Source organism: Ranitomeya imitator, chromosome 1, assembly GCF_032444005.1.
Source record: "Ranitomeya imitator isolate aRanImi1 chromosome 1, aRanImi1.pri, whole genome shotgun sequence".
NCBI lineage: Eukaryota > Metazoa > Chordata > Amphibia > Anura > Dendrobatidae > Ranitomeya > Ranitomeya imitator.
The window spans coordinates 550,919,961-550,940,056 of NC_091282.1; positions in this window are offsets into that span (position 1 = coordinate 550,919,961).

Sequence of the window (20,096 nt, forward strand, 5' to 3'; positions counted from 1 at the left end):
GTATTTTTATTTTCTGTCTGGTACCTCCGTCACACGCCTCATCTATCTGTGGGCTAAAAATTGTGGCATTTGAGGCCCACATTGAACTGTTTTTGTTGTGTGCTACCCTAGTTAGTGAGACTGTTTCGCTATAAGAAAATAAAAATACAGGCCACATATTTTACAGTGTGGTATCACAGCTCAACTCAGTGGGCTACAAATTGTGGCATTTGAGTCCTCTATTTAACTGTTTTTGCTGTGTGTTACCCTAGTTCTTGACACTATTTTCCTGTAAGAAAATAAAAATACAGTCTGGTATCTCCGTTATATGCCTCATCATTCTGTGGGCTAAAAATTGTGGCATTTCAGGCCTCCATTCAACAGTTTTTGCTGTGTGTTACCCTAGTTCTTGACAGTATTTTCTTGTAAAAAAATAAAAACACAGGCCACATATTTTACAGTCTGATATCTCTGTCACACACCTTTTCTATCTGTTGGCTACAAATTGTGGCATTTGAGGCCTCCATTCAACTGGTTTTCCAGTGTCTTAGCCTAGTTATTGACACCAGTTTGATGAAAAAAAAAATTGCTAGCTACAGGCCAGATATTTTAAACTGTGGTTCTCCCACACACAGATCACATATAAGTTCTCTACAAATTCAGCAATAGCGAACATGGAAAATATTGTAGTCCACTTAAAATGGGCAAGGCGAGTGGCAAGGATGGGGAAGTAGATGCGATGGTGATGGTGCATGCAGAGGCCGAGGCCGTGGGCATGCTGAAATTGTACTACAAACACCCTCATCTTCTTGCCCAAACTTCCTGTCCGAATTACTAGGGGACCACAGAACACCATTATTGAACCCAGAGTGTCAAAAGGTTGTTAGTTGGATAGCGAGTAATGCTTCCAGCCACTTTGCCACCACCACCACCACCCTGTCTTCCACACGGTCAAGTCTGGGTAGCCTTGAGTCTGCACCGCATATTCCTCACCATAATCGTCCTTCCTCCCACCATGCCGAATGCCCGTAGGCAACTGATCCTTTACTTGGACACTCCGAAGAGCTGTTCACTTTTCCATTTATAGATTTGGGCCTCTCGCCTGGTCCACTTGAAGCGGGGCAAGATGAGATCGCATATAGTGATGCCCAAATATTTGACCATCCATGGTCACACGAAGGTGATGATAGGAATGTGTCACAAGAGGTGGACAATGATGAGACACAATTGCCAGAAAGTCAGGAGGAGGACCATGGTGTGGAAGTTGAAGACGAGGTGGTGGATGATATAGTAACTGAACCAACATGGCAGGAGGACATGCAGAGCAAGGACAGCAGTACACAGGGGGAGGGAGGCATAGCAGGAGGAAGCAGTGTGTTGGCCGCAGACAGAAGGTGGGCCACCGTTCCCCGTAACACCAACACGATGGAAGCTGTCAGTCCAACTGTTAGGTCTTCCTGAGTCTGGTTGTTTTTCAAAGACTCTCATTTGCACCACCTGCCATGCCCGCATCAACAGGGGTAGCAAAACTACAAGCCTGACCACCACCAGCATGATCAGACAAAATGGCAGCGAAGCACCTGACTCTGTGGGCCGAACCCCAGGTTCCAGGAACACTGTCTGTGGGTGACACCACAGCTACTTCCGCTGTTGTGTATGGAAGTAAAAATCCTGTCCATGGTGCCTGCGAACATGCCTCCTGCCCTGCATCTGTCATTTCACACTCTCAACTAGTCCCATCATCAAGCATGTTCACGTCCTTGTCCCAGTGCAGCGTTCAGTTGAACATACCTCAGTCTTTGGAACGCAAACGTAAATACGCAGCCAGCGCCCCACAGGCAACAGTACTAAATTCACACACTTCTAGTCTGCTTGCGCTCGAAATGTTGCCTCTTAGGCTCATGGAGATGGAAGCTTTCCGCAACCTGATGACGGCATCCATCCCAAGGAACTTGGTCACCAGCCGCCACTATTTCTCCCGCTGTGCCGTCCTGGCATTACACAAGCACGTGTCCCACAACATTAGCCATGCCCTCAACAATGCTGTTACTAGGAAAGTCCACCTAACCACGGACTCGTGGATAAGTGCTTCTGGGCAGGGACGGTACATCTCGCTGATGGCACACTGGGTTAACATAGTGGAAGCCGGGACCCAGTCGAACCTTGGGATGGAACACATCGTCCCGATGCCGAGGATTGCGAGCCCTACGTCAATCAGGGTTGCCACCACAGTCTACAGATCCTGCACCTCCTCCTCCTCTTCAGCCTCCATCTCTGAAATGAGCACATCAGTCACAAGCTAGAAGCACTGCCTCAACCAAGTGGCAACAGGCTGTGCTGAAGCTAATATGCTTAGGTTAAAAACCACACAATGCTGAAGAGTTGTGGACAGCTCTGAAAGAGCAGGCAGATCTGTGGCTGACACCGTTGAACCTACAGCCAGGCATGGTTGTGTGTGACAATGGCTGGAATCTGGTGGCGGCTCTGAGGCACACACATACCATGCCTGGCCTATGTGCTTAACCTTGTTGTTCAATGGCTTCTCAAAAGCTACACGGAGCTGCCGGTTCTGCTTGTCAAACTACGCCACCTGTGTGCCCATTTTAGAAAGTCAGCTACAGCTTCCTCCACCCGTGCTTCAGCAGTGTTTGTGCTTCATGTTCACCGACTGGTGTGTGATGTGCCCACTCTTTGGAACTCTACACTGCATATGTTGGAAAGGATTTGTGAGCAGAAGAGGGCAGTTGTTGACTACCAGCATCAACAAGGCCGTTGGTATTCAATTCAGACACCACACATAAGACCTCAGGAGTGGACATGGATGTCAGACATATGTATCATCATACAAAACTTTGAGGAGTCCACCAACATAGTGAGCGGTGATGATGCCATAATTAGCATCACCATCCCGCTTCTCTGTATTCTGAAAAGCTCTCTGCTCACAATCAAAGAGGATGCATTGCAGGAAGAGCATGATGAGATGGAGCAAGGAACCATATAGGGTGATTACACACAGTTCAGCCTTATGTCATCCCAACGTGGATTGGTTGATAATGAGGAAGAGGAGGAGGAAATACTGGAGCAATTTTCATGCACAATAGATGGTACTACAAGCACAATTGTCATACCGTCTGTTCAGCGTGGATGGCCTGAGGACATGGAGGAGGAGGAGGAAAGCATGGTCAGTTGTCCTCTTGGTGAGGACACAGAAGTCTTGCCTGTTAGCAGTCTGGCTGCCTTTCCCGTGACCCTTGTATTCTAAAAATTTTGGGTGACAGTCTTTACTGGTTGGTGACACTTTTAGACACCCTACAAGGAGAACTTTCTATCTCTTCTTCCAGAGGCAGACAGGTGTACTAAAGTGTTACATTACCAGAAGGAAATTGATGTGGTATTATTAAAAAAATTCCCCTTCTGAAAACGCTGGCGGCAGAGGTCACAGTTTGTTGGACAACCAAGGAGTACAGGCGAGAGAGACACAACTCCAATCCAGCAGGGGCAGGGGAACACCAGCAAAGTTCTGGGAGAGTTTTCTCAGACCCTCCCATCGCACTGACCCTGAGGCGCGAGGAACTCTCACAAGGAGTGCAAAGTATTGGAAGATGCTGAGGGAGTATCTTGCTGACCGTACCAACGTCCTCCGTGATTCCTTTGTCCCTTTTAGTTATTGGTTATCCAAGCTGGACACATGGCATGAACTTGCTCTCTTCGCCTTGGAGGTCCTGGCCTGTCCTGCTGCTAGCATTTTGTCAGAGCGTGTTTTTGTGCCACTGGTGGAATTGTAACTGATAAGAGCATCCGCTTGTCAACTAAAAATGCTGACATACTGACTCTTGTTAAAAATGAACTAGGGCTGGATTGGGCCACACTTCTCTACAACACGAATGATAACAGCGAAGCATAACCTCAAATCCAGTGTCCTTTTTTGGAGGTCTATTCCTATGCACCTCTTCACAACCACACATGGATATACTGTAAACTTCCTGATTTTGCCTATTTGCTGCTATCCTCCTTCTCTTCATCGTCATCCACCACCACTAGATCACCATGGTGACTGTGGTCCGTGATGCAACAGCCACGCTATTGTGTTAAAGAGTGTTTTTGATGCCCATAAAAAAATGTTGACACATTATGTTGTTGTGTACCCCCCAGGGGGAATTGTTTGTTAGCCCATACACTTAGTGTATGAGCATTACAAGTATAGGAGACCCGCTCCTTTAAACTGGGAAAACATTTTTAGGAGACCATCATATATGTCTCTTCAGACAGCACCAGTACATCACCAGGGTGAATATGTTCCGTGTTGCAACAGCCAAGTTATTGTGTTAAAGGGGGTTTATGATACCCATAAAAAATGTTTACACAGTATGTTGAGGTGTACCCCCCCAGCGGCAACTGTTTGTCAGCCTATACACTTAGCGTATGGGCATTAAAGTATAGGACACCCGCTCCTTTAAACTGGGAAAATATTTTTAGAAGGTTATCCTCAACATCTCTTCAGACACCATCACTAGGGTGAATGTGTTCCATGATGCAACAGGCAAGTTATTGTGTTAAAGGGTGTTTATAATGCCTGTAAAAAAAATGTTTACACACTATGCTGATATGTACCCCCCAGGGACAGAAGTTTGTCAACCCATACACTTAGTGTATGGGCATTTACAAGTATAGGAGACCAGCTCCTTTAAATTGGGAAAATAAATTTTAAGAGGCCATCCTCCATGACTCTTCAGACACCACCACTAGATCAGCAGCGTGAACATGTTCCTTGATGCAACAGCCAAGTTATTTTTTTCAAGGGTGTTCGTGATACACGTAAAAAAATGCTTACACAGTAGTTGATGTGTACCCCCCCCTCCCCTGGGGGAAATGTTTGTCAACATTACAAGTATAGGATACGCACTCCTTTAAACCGGGAAAACATTTTTCGGAGGCCATCGTCCTCATTTTTTCCTAGGGGGATTGGGGTGCCTGCAAATTTGGGGCAGGCCATGCATTCACTTCATGAGCAAACTTTATGGGAGTACCAAATGACTTATAATGGGAACTTTGTTTACATGTGGCCATTCAAGACGTCAGTTCAAAGGGTCATTGGTGTGCATGTAACCTTGGTGCAGGGCAGGCCTTGTATTCAATGCATAGGCAAACAGTATGGGAGTACCAAAAGAATAATGGGAACTTTGTTTTCATGTGGCCATCCAGTACCTCGGTTCAAAGGCTTATTGGGGTGCATGTAACTTTGGTGCAGGGCAGGCCTTGCATTCAATACATAAGCAAACAGTATGGGAGTACCAAATGAATAATGTGAACTTGGTTTTCCTGTGGCCATCCAGTACGTGGGTTCACTGTTCAATGGGTTGTTGGGGTGCGTCCAAACTTTGGGCAGCCCTGCCACTCACTGCATATGCAATAACAGTATAAGGGACCCACTGTTTAATAATGGGAACAGCAAAGCATAGCCAGCTGATGGCTCTCTAAGAATAGTGAGGGCTGATTACTGGCTCTCTAAAAATAGACTTTGTGACTTTCAGAGTCTCTCCTTCATAAATGAAACAGGATATGTCTGATGATGTGTCACACACCACATGGCCAAATAAGGTTGTAAAATGTTTTGTCTTGGTTGAAAGCAATGCTAAAGTTGAAAAACGCATCAAAAACGTTACGTGTGAACATTGCCCAAGTGATGAAGGAGCATTTTTGTTTTGGTTATTTATTTTGCTTACATACAAATCATAACCCTGGAAATGATGTTTCTTAACATATTTCCAAGTAAAATTCATTCTGGTTTCTTTTTTTATTATTTATTGTGCGCCCGTAAAAAGTGGTGTCACACTCTGACAACATTGTTCACAGCTGTGACCTGGAAGTCAGAAATGCTTCTAGAGGTATTCTCCATGATGTTCCCATGTCATTTGAGCACTGTTCCCATCGATTTCAGACCCTAAAAGGACCCCGTGGGGGGTCTCGGAAAAAATGCTCAGTGTTCCCATAGACTTACATTGAGCTTGTTGCTCGGGTCGAGCACCCGAGCATTCCAATTTCCTCGACCCGAGCAACGAGCACCCGAGCATTTTAGTGCTCACCCATCACTAGTTATTTCATGTGTATGACCAACTGAAATAAATGTTCTAATCTTGTCAAAAATTGACTCTTGAAAACAATTTCTTCTAAATTAAAACATTTCAAAATTATCGGCTGATTAATTTTTTAATTTCTTTTTTTTTAGTGGTCCGAGTTCCATTTTTGTGATGCAGAACTCAATATCCTTTGCATAGAAAAGATTTGAAAGATAACATTCTGGTGCTAGAGATAGATTAGGACCCCACACATGAGACAAACATGGACAGACAAATGGTTGTTTGCTAACAGGTAGGTACCCATTTCAGATTGCATCAGCCATGTTGGATTTTTTCAGCCAATAATATAGCCATAACATTAAATTCATCTGCCTAATATTGTGTATACTTAGATTGTCTTATCTCCATAGACTTGCTGTAGGTAAAATAATAAAATGAGTGTTACCCCCCACTGCTCAAAGCCCTTCTCCGATACTGCCTCCATCTTTTTGTTGTCAGGCTTCACTGGTGATGGTCACAACTACTTCTCTTGTGATCGTTACTTACAGCCAATCACTGGGCTCCGCAGTGATGCTGATGCAGTTGGCAAGAGACTGCAGAGCAATTGACTATAGCTGTCACCGCTGCAACCTGTCAACAAAGACACAGCTTACTGGTGAGAAATAGAGGAGTTTCACACATATATGTAAGGGGTTGAGAGCCTTACCACTTTAAGCCCCCATGTTGTTATTGCATATGTATGTATATTTATTTATCTATACCATTGATGCGTAGTTTTGTTTGGATATGAATATTTATACTGTATTACATGTTGCTGCACCATATATTATATAGGGACAGTGCAGTTTGGGTTATGGCCACTAGATGGGGACATAGATATTGTTACCCTGTATATAGCACTGTAGGAGTTAACTGTAGGAGGGGTTAGGGGTTAGTCAGTTTGGGGCCAGACCCCTTACTGCTCAGGTGGGCTACATGCCTGAGCTGCCAGATAACCCTGTAACGTTCAAGCATGTGCCCAGTCTTCCAGAGTACACACAGAAGAATCTTCCAGAGTACACACAGAAGAACAGGGTACAGCAGAGAACAGGGTACAGCAGAGTCTACAATAGAGAAAAGAAGGAAGTAAAGGAAGACAAAGAGGTCACCATAAAAGTGTACGGGCAGGTCACTCCAGAATGTGGCAGATAGCTTCGTGGGCTGAATCACTGATGTCCGGGGTGAAAAGGGCATACGGATGCTTCACCGTAGTAACGCTTCACAGGGAGGACACTGAGGAGCCATCTGAGGTGCCCCAACCTGCAGAAACACTTAGTGACGCAGGAGACAGAGAAGGGAAAGATGAAGTGATATGCTCTATCATCTGTGATGGAAATGCTGGAAACTTTGGAGGTGCTTTGTCCTGAAGTAAATAAATTTGTTCAGCTGAGAGTTGCCCTGGACTGTGTCTCTATTTATTTGGATCCAGAAGCAGCCATTTGCCAGAACAGCAAAAGGGCACTGACAGCACAGTGAGTGCTGAGCACAAGATGCAATATAAGAAACACCTTTTTCCTGTAGAGGGAGGCCGGGGTATCAGACACCCGAAAAGCTCAGCCACAACTACAGCCCTGGCCGACCTTTACATATGTGCCTGACTATCGATATAATGTAGAAGAAAATGCGACTCATCACTCCAGGCTACTCTATTCCATTGCTCTTTCAATCAGCTTTGATACTCATGGGTCTATTGTAGGCGCTTATGACAGTGGTTTAGCATGGGCAGTCTGATATGTCTGCATCTCTAATGCATCAGCAAGCCATGGTGCGTTGTGTTCTAACATATTTCTATCATAGCCAGCATCTTCTTCCTCGTCATAGTGGAACAAGAACCCAAAGTATGGAAATCAATAACTACATAATAGAAAGAATATATTGGTATAAATCCGGGAATAAAGTGTGAAAAACAATAACTATATAATAGGAAGAATGTAATGATATAAATCCAGGAATAAATTACGGACAAGGAAAGGTACAATGCAATAAAAATGCCTTTATTGAAGATACTATACAAATATATATATATTTTGGGCAACAAATGGCAACCACAAAAGGTGTGCCTGTAACTGGAGGAGAATAAAAAAATATATAATCAAGCAAAATAGCAATATTGAGCGGACACGCAGGGGACTAGGTACATATATACAGGAAAAATAGGATAATAGTATATATATATGTATAAAAAAAAGTATTAGTACATGAATAGATGTAAATAAATGTAAATAGATGGCCTGAATAGAGAGCACTCAGCAAATATAGGGGAAGCTACAATATATAAAAATATCTATGTGTATGAATAAAAAAGGTACAAAAAAATTGTACAATATGATAATGTGCAAAACCTAGCAAACAAGGTGCAAGAAAAAGTGCATGAAAAAGTGGCCCAAGTCCATGTAATAAATATATAAGGGAACCACCTGAGCTAAAAAATCAGAAGTGCATGCAGGTATACACCGTAGCATATAACAGGAGTGAACAATGTGCCAGGAATGGCAGAAAGTGCTGAGTGCAAAGTATCTATAATGCCAAAATATTTACCTATTCCTACAGGGGGTCCGATCCCATGGGGTGCGCTGTACCTGGAGGATCGGACCCCCTGTAGGAATAGGTAAATATTTGGGCCTTATAGATACTTTGCACTCAGCACTTTCTGCCATTCCTGGCACATTGTTCACTCCTGTTATATGCTACGGTGTATACCTGCATGCACTTCTGATTTTTTAGCTCAGGTGGTTCCCTTATATATTTATTACATGGACTTGGGCCACTTTTTCATGCACTTTTTCTTGCACCTTGTTTGCTAGGTTTTGCACATTATCATATTGTACAGTTTTTTTGTACCTTTTTTATTCATACACATAGATATTTTTATATATTGTAGCTTCCCCTATATTTGCTGAGTGCTCTCTATTCAGGCCATCTATTTGCATTTATTTACATCTATTCATGTACTAATACTTTTTTTATACATATATATACTATTATCCTATTTTTCCTGTATATATGTACCTAGTCCCCTGCGTGTCCGCTCAATATTGCTATTTTGCTTGATTATATATTTTTTTATTCTCCTCCAGTTACAGGCACACCATTTGTGGTTGCCATTTGTTGCCCAAAATATATATATATTTGTATAGTATCTTCAATAAAGGCATTTTTATTGCATTGTACCTTTCCTTGTCCGTAATTTATTCCTGGATTTATATCATTACATTCTTCCTATTATATAGTTATTGTTTTTCACACTTTATTCCCGGATTTATACCACTATATTCTTTCTATTATGTAGTTATTGATTTCCATACTTTGGGTTCTTGTTCCACTATAACACCGAATGGTCTGCCATTCAAATACTTGGTAGCGGTCTTTCCCTCTTATTTTTGCTATATCAGGCACTTGCACATTTGCATAGTCCTATTATTACTATTAATTTTTCAGCGTATATATTTATATATATTTTTTTCAAAATTATTATTATCCTTTGACCGTTACTTTTTGTTTCCTCGTCATAGTGTACTTGTAAGGAGGAAGACCAGGCTGCAAGTACCTGTATTTAGCTAGGTCCAGAACTGCTAAGGCTGCATCCCCTGTTTCCTGGGGGAAGTAATAGGGGACCAGACAGGCCCCTGTCCCAGGAAGAGGGGGCGTGTTTAGAGCGGGAATCCGTCCGGAAGCTGAGGGAGAAAGCGCGCGAAACTGCAGAGAGGCCCCTGCCATCAGCGTGCGAGCAGCAGGGCAGGCAGTGCGCTCTGCAGCCAAACCGCCGGCACTGCGACGAACTGCAGCAAACAGACATGGTGGCCTAGAAAGAGATCGGGTGCAGGACTGCCACCTGTGCGCCGATTCACTAGGGTATATATGAAATGAAACCTGGCACTCAACTTGTACGTGAAAGCGGTTTTATTTACCAGCAACAAAAAAACGTTTCGGTCGTTAATCTGACCTTCATCAGTTACGTATAGATAGTGTTGTCTATAGTGAGTGTATGCTCCTGTGAGCGAAGGGCTATGTTTTCCCTGTTATGAGAAGAGACCGGGTATGTGACCGGTAACCGCTGGCTTGTGATGTGACGTGACACGGTGTCCACCGGTGTCACGGTGACAGCAGTGGACACCGTGTCACGTCACATCACAAGCCAGCGGTTACCGGTCACATACCCGGTCTCTTCTCATAAAAGGGAAAACATAGCCCTTCTCTCACAGGAGCATACACTCACTATAGACAACACTATCTATACGTAACTGATGAAGGTCAGATTAACGACCGATACTTTTTTTTGTTGCTGGTAAATAAAACCGCTTTCACGTACAAGTTGAGTGCCAGGTTCCATTTCATATTACTAAGGTGTTGGAACCTACCTGGGCACCACACTCCACAAGCTGTGCACACGTTTATCTATTTGATTCACTAGGGTATGTCTGCCGGGCCACGTCGGGCTCAGACAGTGTCTTAGCCCACAGCAGTAATAAGGAAAGATCCGGGAGCCCCGTTCAGCTCAGCACCACATGCCAGCCTAAGAGACAGGGTAGAGTTCTCGTCGTCGTACCGAGGTCTGCAAGACCCCTCCAGAGAAGCAGCATGCCAGTGGTTGTGCTTCAGTCTTGGCGGGAACAGACAGCGCGCAGCATAGAGAGAAAAGTGCAGCACGCCCAATAGCTGACATAGATCGAGGTGCCATGTGCTTTGTGACCGTGAGTACAAGCACACGTGCCACAAAGAGAGAACTGGATAGACTTTTGTAACCCACCTTACCATCATATACTTTCCGGCCCATGGGAGACCCTGATTGTGCTGCGGCCTTGTTTGCTCTTGCCGCATATGTTCATGGACTAGGGGCTCAGTGGAAAGTACCAGACACCGACCACTGCCGCCAGAAGATGGACCATTGTTTGCAGGACCCCACTGGAACAGCATTGCTCCAGCCGATTTTTGGCGTCATCGCCTGCTCCATAATTGCCACGGCCTGGAAGACGACTGACAGGCTAAAGGTACCTTCACACTGAGCGACGCTGCAGCGATACCGACAACGATGTCGATCGCTGCAGCGTCGCTGTTTGGTCGCTGGAGAGCTGTCACACAGACAGCTCTCCAGCGACCAACGATCCCGAGGTCCCCGGTAACCAGGGTAAACATCGGGTTACTAAGCGCAGGGCCGCGCTTAGTAACCCGATGTTTACCCTGGTTACCAGCGTAAACGTTAAAAAAACAAACACTACATACTTACCTTCAGCTGTCTGTACCCGGCGCTCTGCTTTCCTGCACTGACTGTGAGCACAGCGGCCAGAAAGCACAGTGGTGACGTCACCGCTCTGCTTTCCGGCTGGCCGACGCTGACACAGGATGCAGGAGGAGTGCAGAGAAGCAGAGCGCCGGGGACAGACAGCAGAAGGTAAGTATGTAGTAGTTGTTTTTTTTACTTTTACGATGGTAACCAGGGTAAACATCGGGTTACTAAGCGCGGCCCTGCGCTTAGTAACCCGATGTTTACCCTGGTTACCAGTGAACACATCGCTGGATCGGCGTCACACACGCCGATTCAGCGATGTCTGCAGGAAGTCCAGCGACGAAATAAAGTTCTGGACTTTCTGCAGCGACCAACGACATCACAGCAGGGGCCTGATAGTTGCTGCGTGTCAAACAAAACGATATCGCTAGCCAGGACGCTGCAACGTCACGGATCGCTATCGATATCGTTGTGAAGTTGTTTAGTGTGAAGGTACCTTAAGTTGATCTAACACAAACTGCCACTATATTTCTCTTGTTTTCATTGACTCTGCACATCTTTTTGCATCTGAACTGTTTTTGTTCTCCCTTTAACTGTTTGCCCTGTGTTAAGTAAACTTGTTAACCCTTGCTCTGCCTCCTGTCCATCACTGCATCTCGCAACCTGCACACATACTACAGAACCTCTTCTTAGATCATATGAGTTAGTTTTCACAGTCCATTTGCATTAACGAGCCCTGGGTACCAGGGTTCCTTGCTTGTCCTTTCTTGGTTCAGCTACTGAGCACTGCACACCATTACACCACACAGGACTTGCCTTTTATAAATGATTTGACTTAGCTTCCAACAAGTGAGTTTATAAGAACTGACTGTTAACATGCTGCCTATTATATCTTACCCATTGACAAGAGCAATTATCATAAGATAATCAATGTTACTTCACTTATCAGTGGTTTTAGTGTGACACCGAATGTCTGTATATTAGAAGTTAATAATTTTACAGAATGCAAGAAACTCCTAATCTCCTAGTGTCTGCTGAAGACAGAAAGTATGTTTTCTAAAATCTATGCAAGGTTTTGTATTAGTAAAACTGGACCTTTGACTATGATGATATGATGAGCGCAAGCGTAAATTTACTAAATGTTTAATATTGTCTACCACCCTTACATTCCTGTTGATACAAGATTTGAGTTGTTTTTCTATATAATCTAAAGGCACCCATACACATTAAATAACTGTTAAGAGAACAATAATTCGACCACAACTATCTCTCCAGACTTCCCTATACACAGAAAGGTTTGGCTATGACGTTGTCGCTGAGTTACCACGACAGAGAGGAGCCAGAAGACCGCAGTGTCTGATTGCTCCTACTCTAAAAAGAAGCACTTCACCTTCTTTTTAAACTGTGTTAACTTCTTTTGGCAGTACAGGGATTAATCAGCCATGTTGGGAGCTCTGGGAGTCTGAGCTCTCGGGTGAGCACGGTTAGTCACTCCTATCCCCTATATAATCTGGGTCCTGACAGACACACATCGTCAGAGTTAGCTTATGCTGCATGGCTGGGAGGATAGTTGTTTGGTGGTTATATGAGATGACATTTGGTGGGTTTATCAGTAACTGTTGCTTGGGTTAGGAAGTGTGATATTTCCCTTTCCTCCTCTTACTTTGGTTTTCCCCCATCCTCCACTCCCCGATGCATTCCTCTGTTATATATGAGTGATTATTTGTATGCCCTGGTATTTTTCTGTTGACCCTGTTTGTGTTGCCTTGGCCATCTGATTAGTGTACTCCAGTGCACAGCTGCTCTCCTCTTTCCTGGGTGGGTGGAAGGGAACAGATGGAGGGCAGATTTAGGAGATAAGGCAAAGTACATGGCATCTTCACCCGAAGTAACCGGTGGGAACAGGGCAAACTAGGATGCCTCCTAGCATTAAGGACAGCGAAGAAGCAACTGGTCCTGGGTCACCTGACATCCAAAGTCGTCATAGACTTTCATTCCTGTGTTTCCTATTTGAGGAGTGTGGAATAGTAATTGGTAATCCAGCAGAACAGATTATTCTCTCTCCCATCATAATCTGTCAGGTGAGAGTGGGGAAGCTCTCACACACATTATATACCTTTTGGACGAATGATCATTCATCTCCTCCATACACAGGAACATTTGGCTCAGCCGAGCCTTCTTGTGTCCTCCAAAAGATTAGTGTGGAGTGGACATTGGCAATCCAACAGGCCAGATCTTTCTCTCCCCCACCGTAGTCTGTCAGGGAAACCCTCATACAAATTAGATAACTGTCATATGTATAATCATTAAACTCCTCCATACACAGGAAATATTCGTCTCAACTGGCCATTCCTGTGTTCTCTCTCAGAGGAACATGGAACAGACATTGTAAATCAAACAGGACTGATCCTTCTCTCCATAATCTGTCAGGGGAGAATAGGGAAGCCCTAATATTGGACGAATGATCATTCAACCCCCCCAATACACAGAAAATATATTTGGCTCAGCCAAGCATCCTGTGTTCTCTATCAGAGGAGTCTGGAACAGCCGTTGGAAATCCAACAGGCCAGATCCTTCTTTCCCCTACTATAATCTGTTGAGGAAGAGTAGGGAAGCCCTCATACGCAATAGACTGTTGGCCTTTATACCTGTAATGGTTTACAGTAGTAGTGGATTATTCCTTGATATATAGAAACTGACTACTGAAATAATGAAATTACAGCAATGGACTATGGAATCTATTACAGGCAGTAACACACATTAACTAGATGTTGGTCATGCTCTATAGATATATGGTGTTCTTTAGATAAAATAATTGTCAGTATTTATATTGCTATTTATATAATGTGAATAGCTAAGGAATAGTTTCAAAGAGGTTTTCTCCCTTGAATGGGTACTGCATACATTGTAGGACTGACATGCTGTTGAAGGATGAAGCGATTACCAGGAATAGTCCAAGGTGCATCAAGGCTCCAACTATGCGAGAGCTTAATGGCCACTCAAATGGGAGACAAATAAGAACATGTGAAAAAAAAAATAGAAACAAAGAAAAAGTTTAAATAAATTAATTCAACACAAATGTTGATCTATTTGCCATCTGTTTTCAAATAGTTAAGTCACTGGCTCCATAGCTGACTTATTGTGTTACCTCTGAATCAGATGTCACTGAGGCAGCTGTCACACAATCCCAAGCGATCAAGTGTCTGCCCTATTGTCAGTGAAAGATAGGCATTCAAAGCTAGAGGTTGTCACTCCATACAGGGCAGAGTCTCAGGCAGGAGCATATGGTAAAATGAGAATAATCACATTATCAGTAGCTTTTTACTTGGCTTCTAAAATTTGCTGAGACGTCAACATTTAATATCAAACAAAAGGGAAATATTTTTTACCTCTGGTTTCATGTTCTCATAAAAGGCATTACATTCCCAAATGAAATAAAAAATACATTCAGAGGTTCAACCATACATATTCATTGCTACAGAGAAAGTGGGAGCATGTATAAACCATGGGAACTGTGCGACAAGTGAATCTTCGGAAAAAGGTTCCTTTTATTCTTTACTTGACAAGAATATTTTCAACTGCATCTAAAGAATGAAAATTAAATATGCTTTTGCTAAAAATAATACAGCCTCCATTATTGCCCAGAGCTGTATTCTTACTTCTGCACGATTCAGGGCTAAAATCTCCCAGCATTCTGTACAAGCCCTATGTCTACTCCAAGTTCATGGTGATTTTCACTCTGTAAAAAGTCATTTAATAATCAGCAACTGTTCAGTAATTTGATATAGGAACTGCTCCCCTAAGCCAATTTGTTACAGATCTGTCTGACCACAAAGAGTGCAGTGTTTCCATAGCAACCAGCAATATTGCGAATGCAGCTCTGGACTGTATTCAATTCTGCTACCTAGAAGATGGGAAAAATACATAATGCAAAGTACCGTATGTACAAATGTAATGGTGCAGCATGTGTATGCTGGCAGCTCTTAGTTAGGCTTCTACAGACAGGCTTTGCACATGGAGGTCCTGGGAGATCCCTGGCCTTCACCCTTAAACACACAATACAGGGAGCTTGACTTACGTAGGTCTTCTTGGGTTGCGTCCATGGAGTTGTAAGGGGCTGGACCAGGGCAGTAGTAATGGCCAAACACTCTGATGCATCAGTGCCCTGGTCTCCCAAAACATGAGATATTGTCCATTAATTTGTGTACCTGTGGCTCCACTCTCTGTGCCGCCAGGGTCACCTCTGCTCCGCTGTAGGTTCCCATCAGTCGGCGTAATAAAGATTGAGACACAGTCCTTTTGTACTTTCAAATAAACAACTTTACTGTTAGCTTTATGCAGCACATACAGATTCTTCACAGCATTTACTACAGAATTTGCATTGCACATCTCCTCTTCTTTCCCTGCACCTTTCTTCCTGTCACACAACACATACCAGGGTCGGACCATGCCGCACAGTTCCTCAGTGTCCTCCCAATTCAGCTCTGCTACGGTTAGGCCTTCCTTAGTCTGTTTCGCACCAGACAAGAGAGTGCCCGTCTCCGAAGCTATTTGCCACCTGGCGAGCGACCTGCCCTTCAGTACTGTGCTATGTGGTGACCCATCGTCCTCATATTCCAAGCTTATTGTTTCAGGGAACTCCCCCAGCTACCTTTTTGCCCTGGTAATGAGGGCATATGCCCAAGCTATAAGCTGCCACATCTTAGGGCTACATGTGCCCCCGTACTGTCTTGTTTTCTCCTTTCCTGCTGCTTTACTGGCCTCTGCGGTTCCGGCCCGATGCTGTGGATGGCTGGGCTTTTCTCTTAATAAAAAAATGCTGCGTGTTAACTGCTATTGTGCTGGGCACTTAAGCCTGTGTGGACTGTCTGGGCATCGGGGCCCCTCTGAACTATAACAGGAAATGTTCCTTCTCTAAATGCAGCTGACTCCATCTACATTAGCTAGTTCCTAAACAAGTGAAACTCCCATATGATACTATACACACTAATATAAGGTACTCCATCCAATGGGCACACTTCAGTACTACACTTTCCCTATGTAACAAGTACAAGCAATATAACATTATATATATTAGTCATATAGCAGCAATAATAACTTTATCACAGGAGAAGGGGGTGGAATATTATATGTACTGCCACATCCGCTACATTCCTACTTTCCTTAATTATGGTCGTCCCCGCCCATATTACACTATGAAACTTTTATTATTTAAATGCACTACTCTACGTAGGGAGGTAACGGTTAAAAGAGGTAGAACATGTATCGTATTAATTCAATATGAGCAGAGTCTTTTATGCCGTCGAATAACAAAAGAGTCTTTGCTCTTTAAAATTAACTACCTGGCTCACAGTCCTCCAGATTATATCCATTTTACTATATATATATATATATATATATATATATATATATATATATATATATATATATATATATATATATTGTGGTGTGACTGGTGGTCGCGTGGTTAATGGGAGGTATGTATCACAGGGATGGATGCTCCCTGCGATACAACCCGGAGTATTTAGTCTTTAGTGCACATGAGCACTAAAGATGTTTTTTAGTGCACCTGGGTCCGGGTTGCGGGTAGCTATGAGAGATGGGAGGGTCTGGCTACCCATATACCTCACCTTTGAGTGGTGGCGCTAACTGTACACTTTTCCCTGCAGGAGTTTGAGGACCTGCAGTGATGTCATGATCACGTGACAGTGCATGTGATGTCACCTCACCTGTGGGTGTGGTTACAGGCTACCTAAAGGAGGTGTGTTTGGCACATGGTAGTGAGTGTTTGGGAGTCTGCCAGCGTGGACAGACTTCCATGTGTCCCGGCTGGACACTACAGAGAGACCGTGTTTAGGTTGTAGAGCCTGCGTGCTGGACATAGCACAGCCTGTGTGCCCACAGACCAGAGAGAGTGGAGCTCTACTATGGACATTGAGGATTTGTCTGTCTGATGTAAGACTGTTTACCGTTTGATCTTGTTTCTATGGTTTATGGAGAGAATAAACCAAACAGACTGCTTTAAGTGGAAAAACCATGCCAAACTGCTTGAATCCCGTGCCAAGCGAGTGTCCACCAAGACACGTAGTATGCGAAATGCTACAATATATATTTTGAAGGAAAAGTCCCCCCCACTTCCTTTGCTGAAAGTACAGCTCCAGAAAGTATGTGAGGGCTGCCTGGTCCAGGAACAGAGTCTGTTGCTACAGCCACACATGGTCCATTTAATCCAGGGACTCTTTTGTTTAAAGATCAAGTTCCGCTATCCAGCAGAGAGTGGAACAAAACAGGCGCAACAAAAACAGAACAAAATAAACTGATTCAAGATGGGGCCCACATACAACAACGGTCAAACTTTGGGCCGCCCCATCCATACTGCACCACTGTTCTGATGCTGCAGCGCTCCTTTGCCCTCCAGGATGCGAAACAGTCCCTTACAATTTCTCTCCTTAGAGTGCAACAGACATTAACAACAAGTTCTAAAGAGGCCGCTGATTTGCATAGTGGGCCACATGTGGCCCTTGAACAACTACATACACATTTGATGCAGAACCACCGGAGGAGGAGTCCCCACTGTTCTTCCGGCTCTCATTCCTCCCAGTGGTGGTCCTGCAACTCCTTGAGCCTCTGGCTGTGAAAACATTGGCGGCTGCTTCACTGCTCCGAGGCACCACTTGCTCCTGTGCAGCCGTGACAACTGCGACCACAGCAGCCAACCATTCCACCCTGGGGTCTCTTGAGGTGGACCGATTTCTCAATCAGGGGCCAGTTTGATGGCCACTGTATAGGGCCCCTTGGGTCCTTTTTCTTTGATAAATGACACATAGTCCCCTTCCCAAGGGGACCATTGAACATAAGGGAGCCAGAATTTATATAGACCTTGGCCCCGGTCTCCAACTCCTATACAAAACCGAAGCCTCTTTGCTGATTCAGGTACTTGATGAGGCTGCGAGTCATCCGGCCTGCTGCTGTTCCTCCGCCTGGGCGCTGCAGCTCCTCACGGATGCAGCACTCCATTGCCATTTCTTCTGGAATACATGATGCTTCCATTCAGCCTCCGTTGGTACATAAGACTCCTCCACAGCTACACAGGGCCTCTCCATTGCTCCAGCCTGGACAGTGGCCAAAACGGGGGTGGCCCGGGAAAGCACAGGGGCCATTACGGCAACAGGCGATGACAGACGTTGCAGTCGGGGAATCTCTGCTGACGGTAGCAGTGCAGATGGTCAGAGAATCTCCAGGGAGGATGGCGAAGCCACGGGAGGTAAAAGGGCCATGGGCAGGGCAGCAGGATGGTAGGTTAGGGGTTCCTTACTCATCGCTTCAGCTGTTGATAGTCCATTGGCACGGCCGCCCACATTGCTGATCGTGGCCAACATCATGCTCCGCTTCTCTGCCACTTCTAAAGTCTTCCGGACTTCCACCGGCTCCCATCGAGCATCAACAGGCCCCAGCCCTCATCGTCCTCAGCATCCTCAGCCTATGTGGGTATCTCGGGCGGCCATCGGGGTTAAGGCCGCTTCTCCACATTCTCTGTCCACCTGGCCTCAAACTTCAGGCCCGCCTCTGCCTGCAGTTTAGAATGTCTCCAGTCCTGGTGGCCCATGCCACCATGGTGTGACATGTTAGGTCCTTCTCCGTCAAACAACAATGGCATCTCCTTCAACGCCAGGCAATCTGATTTTCCTGGGACCCACCAAATCGTGGGTGGGGTCATCTTCTGCTGCTCCACCCATCTCTCTAAGTTCAGCTGTAGGGGATGTGGTGATACATATATTCCATCCCCTTCTCCTGTGATAAAGTTATTATTGCTGCTATATGACTAATGTATATAAAGTTATATTGCTTGAACTTGTTACATAGGGAAAGTGTAGTACTAAAATTTGCCAATTAGAAGGAGTACCTTAAAATAGTGTGTATAGTATTGTATGAGAGTTTCACTTGTTTAGGAACTAGTTAATGTAGGAGGGGTCAGCTGCAGTTAGAGAAGGAACATTTCCTGACTCAGTTCAGAGGGACCCCGGTGCCCAGACAGTCCACAAGGGCTTAAGTGCCCAAGACACTAGCAGCTAACACGCAACATTCTTTTATTAAGAGAAAAAGCCCAGCCATCCACAGCATCGGGCTGGAACAACAGAAGCCAGTAAAGCCTCAGCAAAGGAGAAAATAGTATGGGGGCACAGGTAGCCCTAAGATGTGGTAGCTTATAGCTTGGGCATATGCCCTCAGCATGGGGGAAAACGGTTGCTGGGGGAGTTTCCAGAAGCATTGAGCTTGGAACATGAGGATGATGGATCACCACATAGCACAGTACTGAAGGGCAGGTCGCTCGCCTGTGGGACTGTGTCTCAATCTTTATTACACCGACTGATGGGAACCTACAGCGGAGCAGAGGTGACCCTGGCAGCACAGAGTGGAGCCACAGGTACACAAAGTAATGGATAGGGTTGAGCGAAACGGGTCGTTCATTTTCAAAAGTCGCCGACTTTTGGCAAAGTCGGGTTTCATGAAACCCGATCCGACCCCTGTGCGGGGTCGGCCATGCAGTACGCGACTTTCGCGCCAAAGTCGCGTTTCAATGACGCGAAAAGCGCCATTTCTCAGCCAATGAAGGTAAACGCAGAGTGTGGGCAGTGTGATGACATAGGTCCTGGTCCCCACCATCTTAGAGAAGGGCATTGCAGTGATTGGCTTGCTGTCTGCGGCGTCACAGGGGCTATAAAGGGGAGTTCCCGCCGACCGCCATGTTACTGCTGCTGATCTGAGCTTAAGGAGAG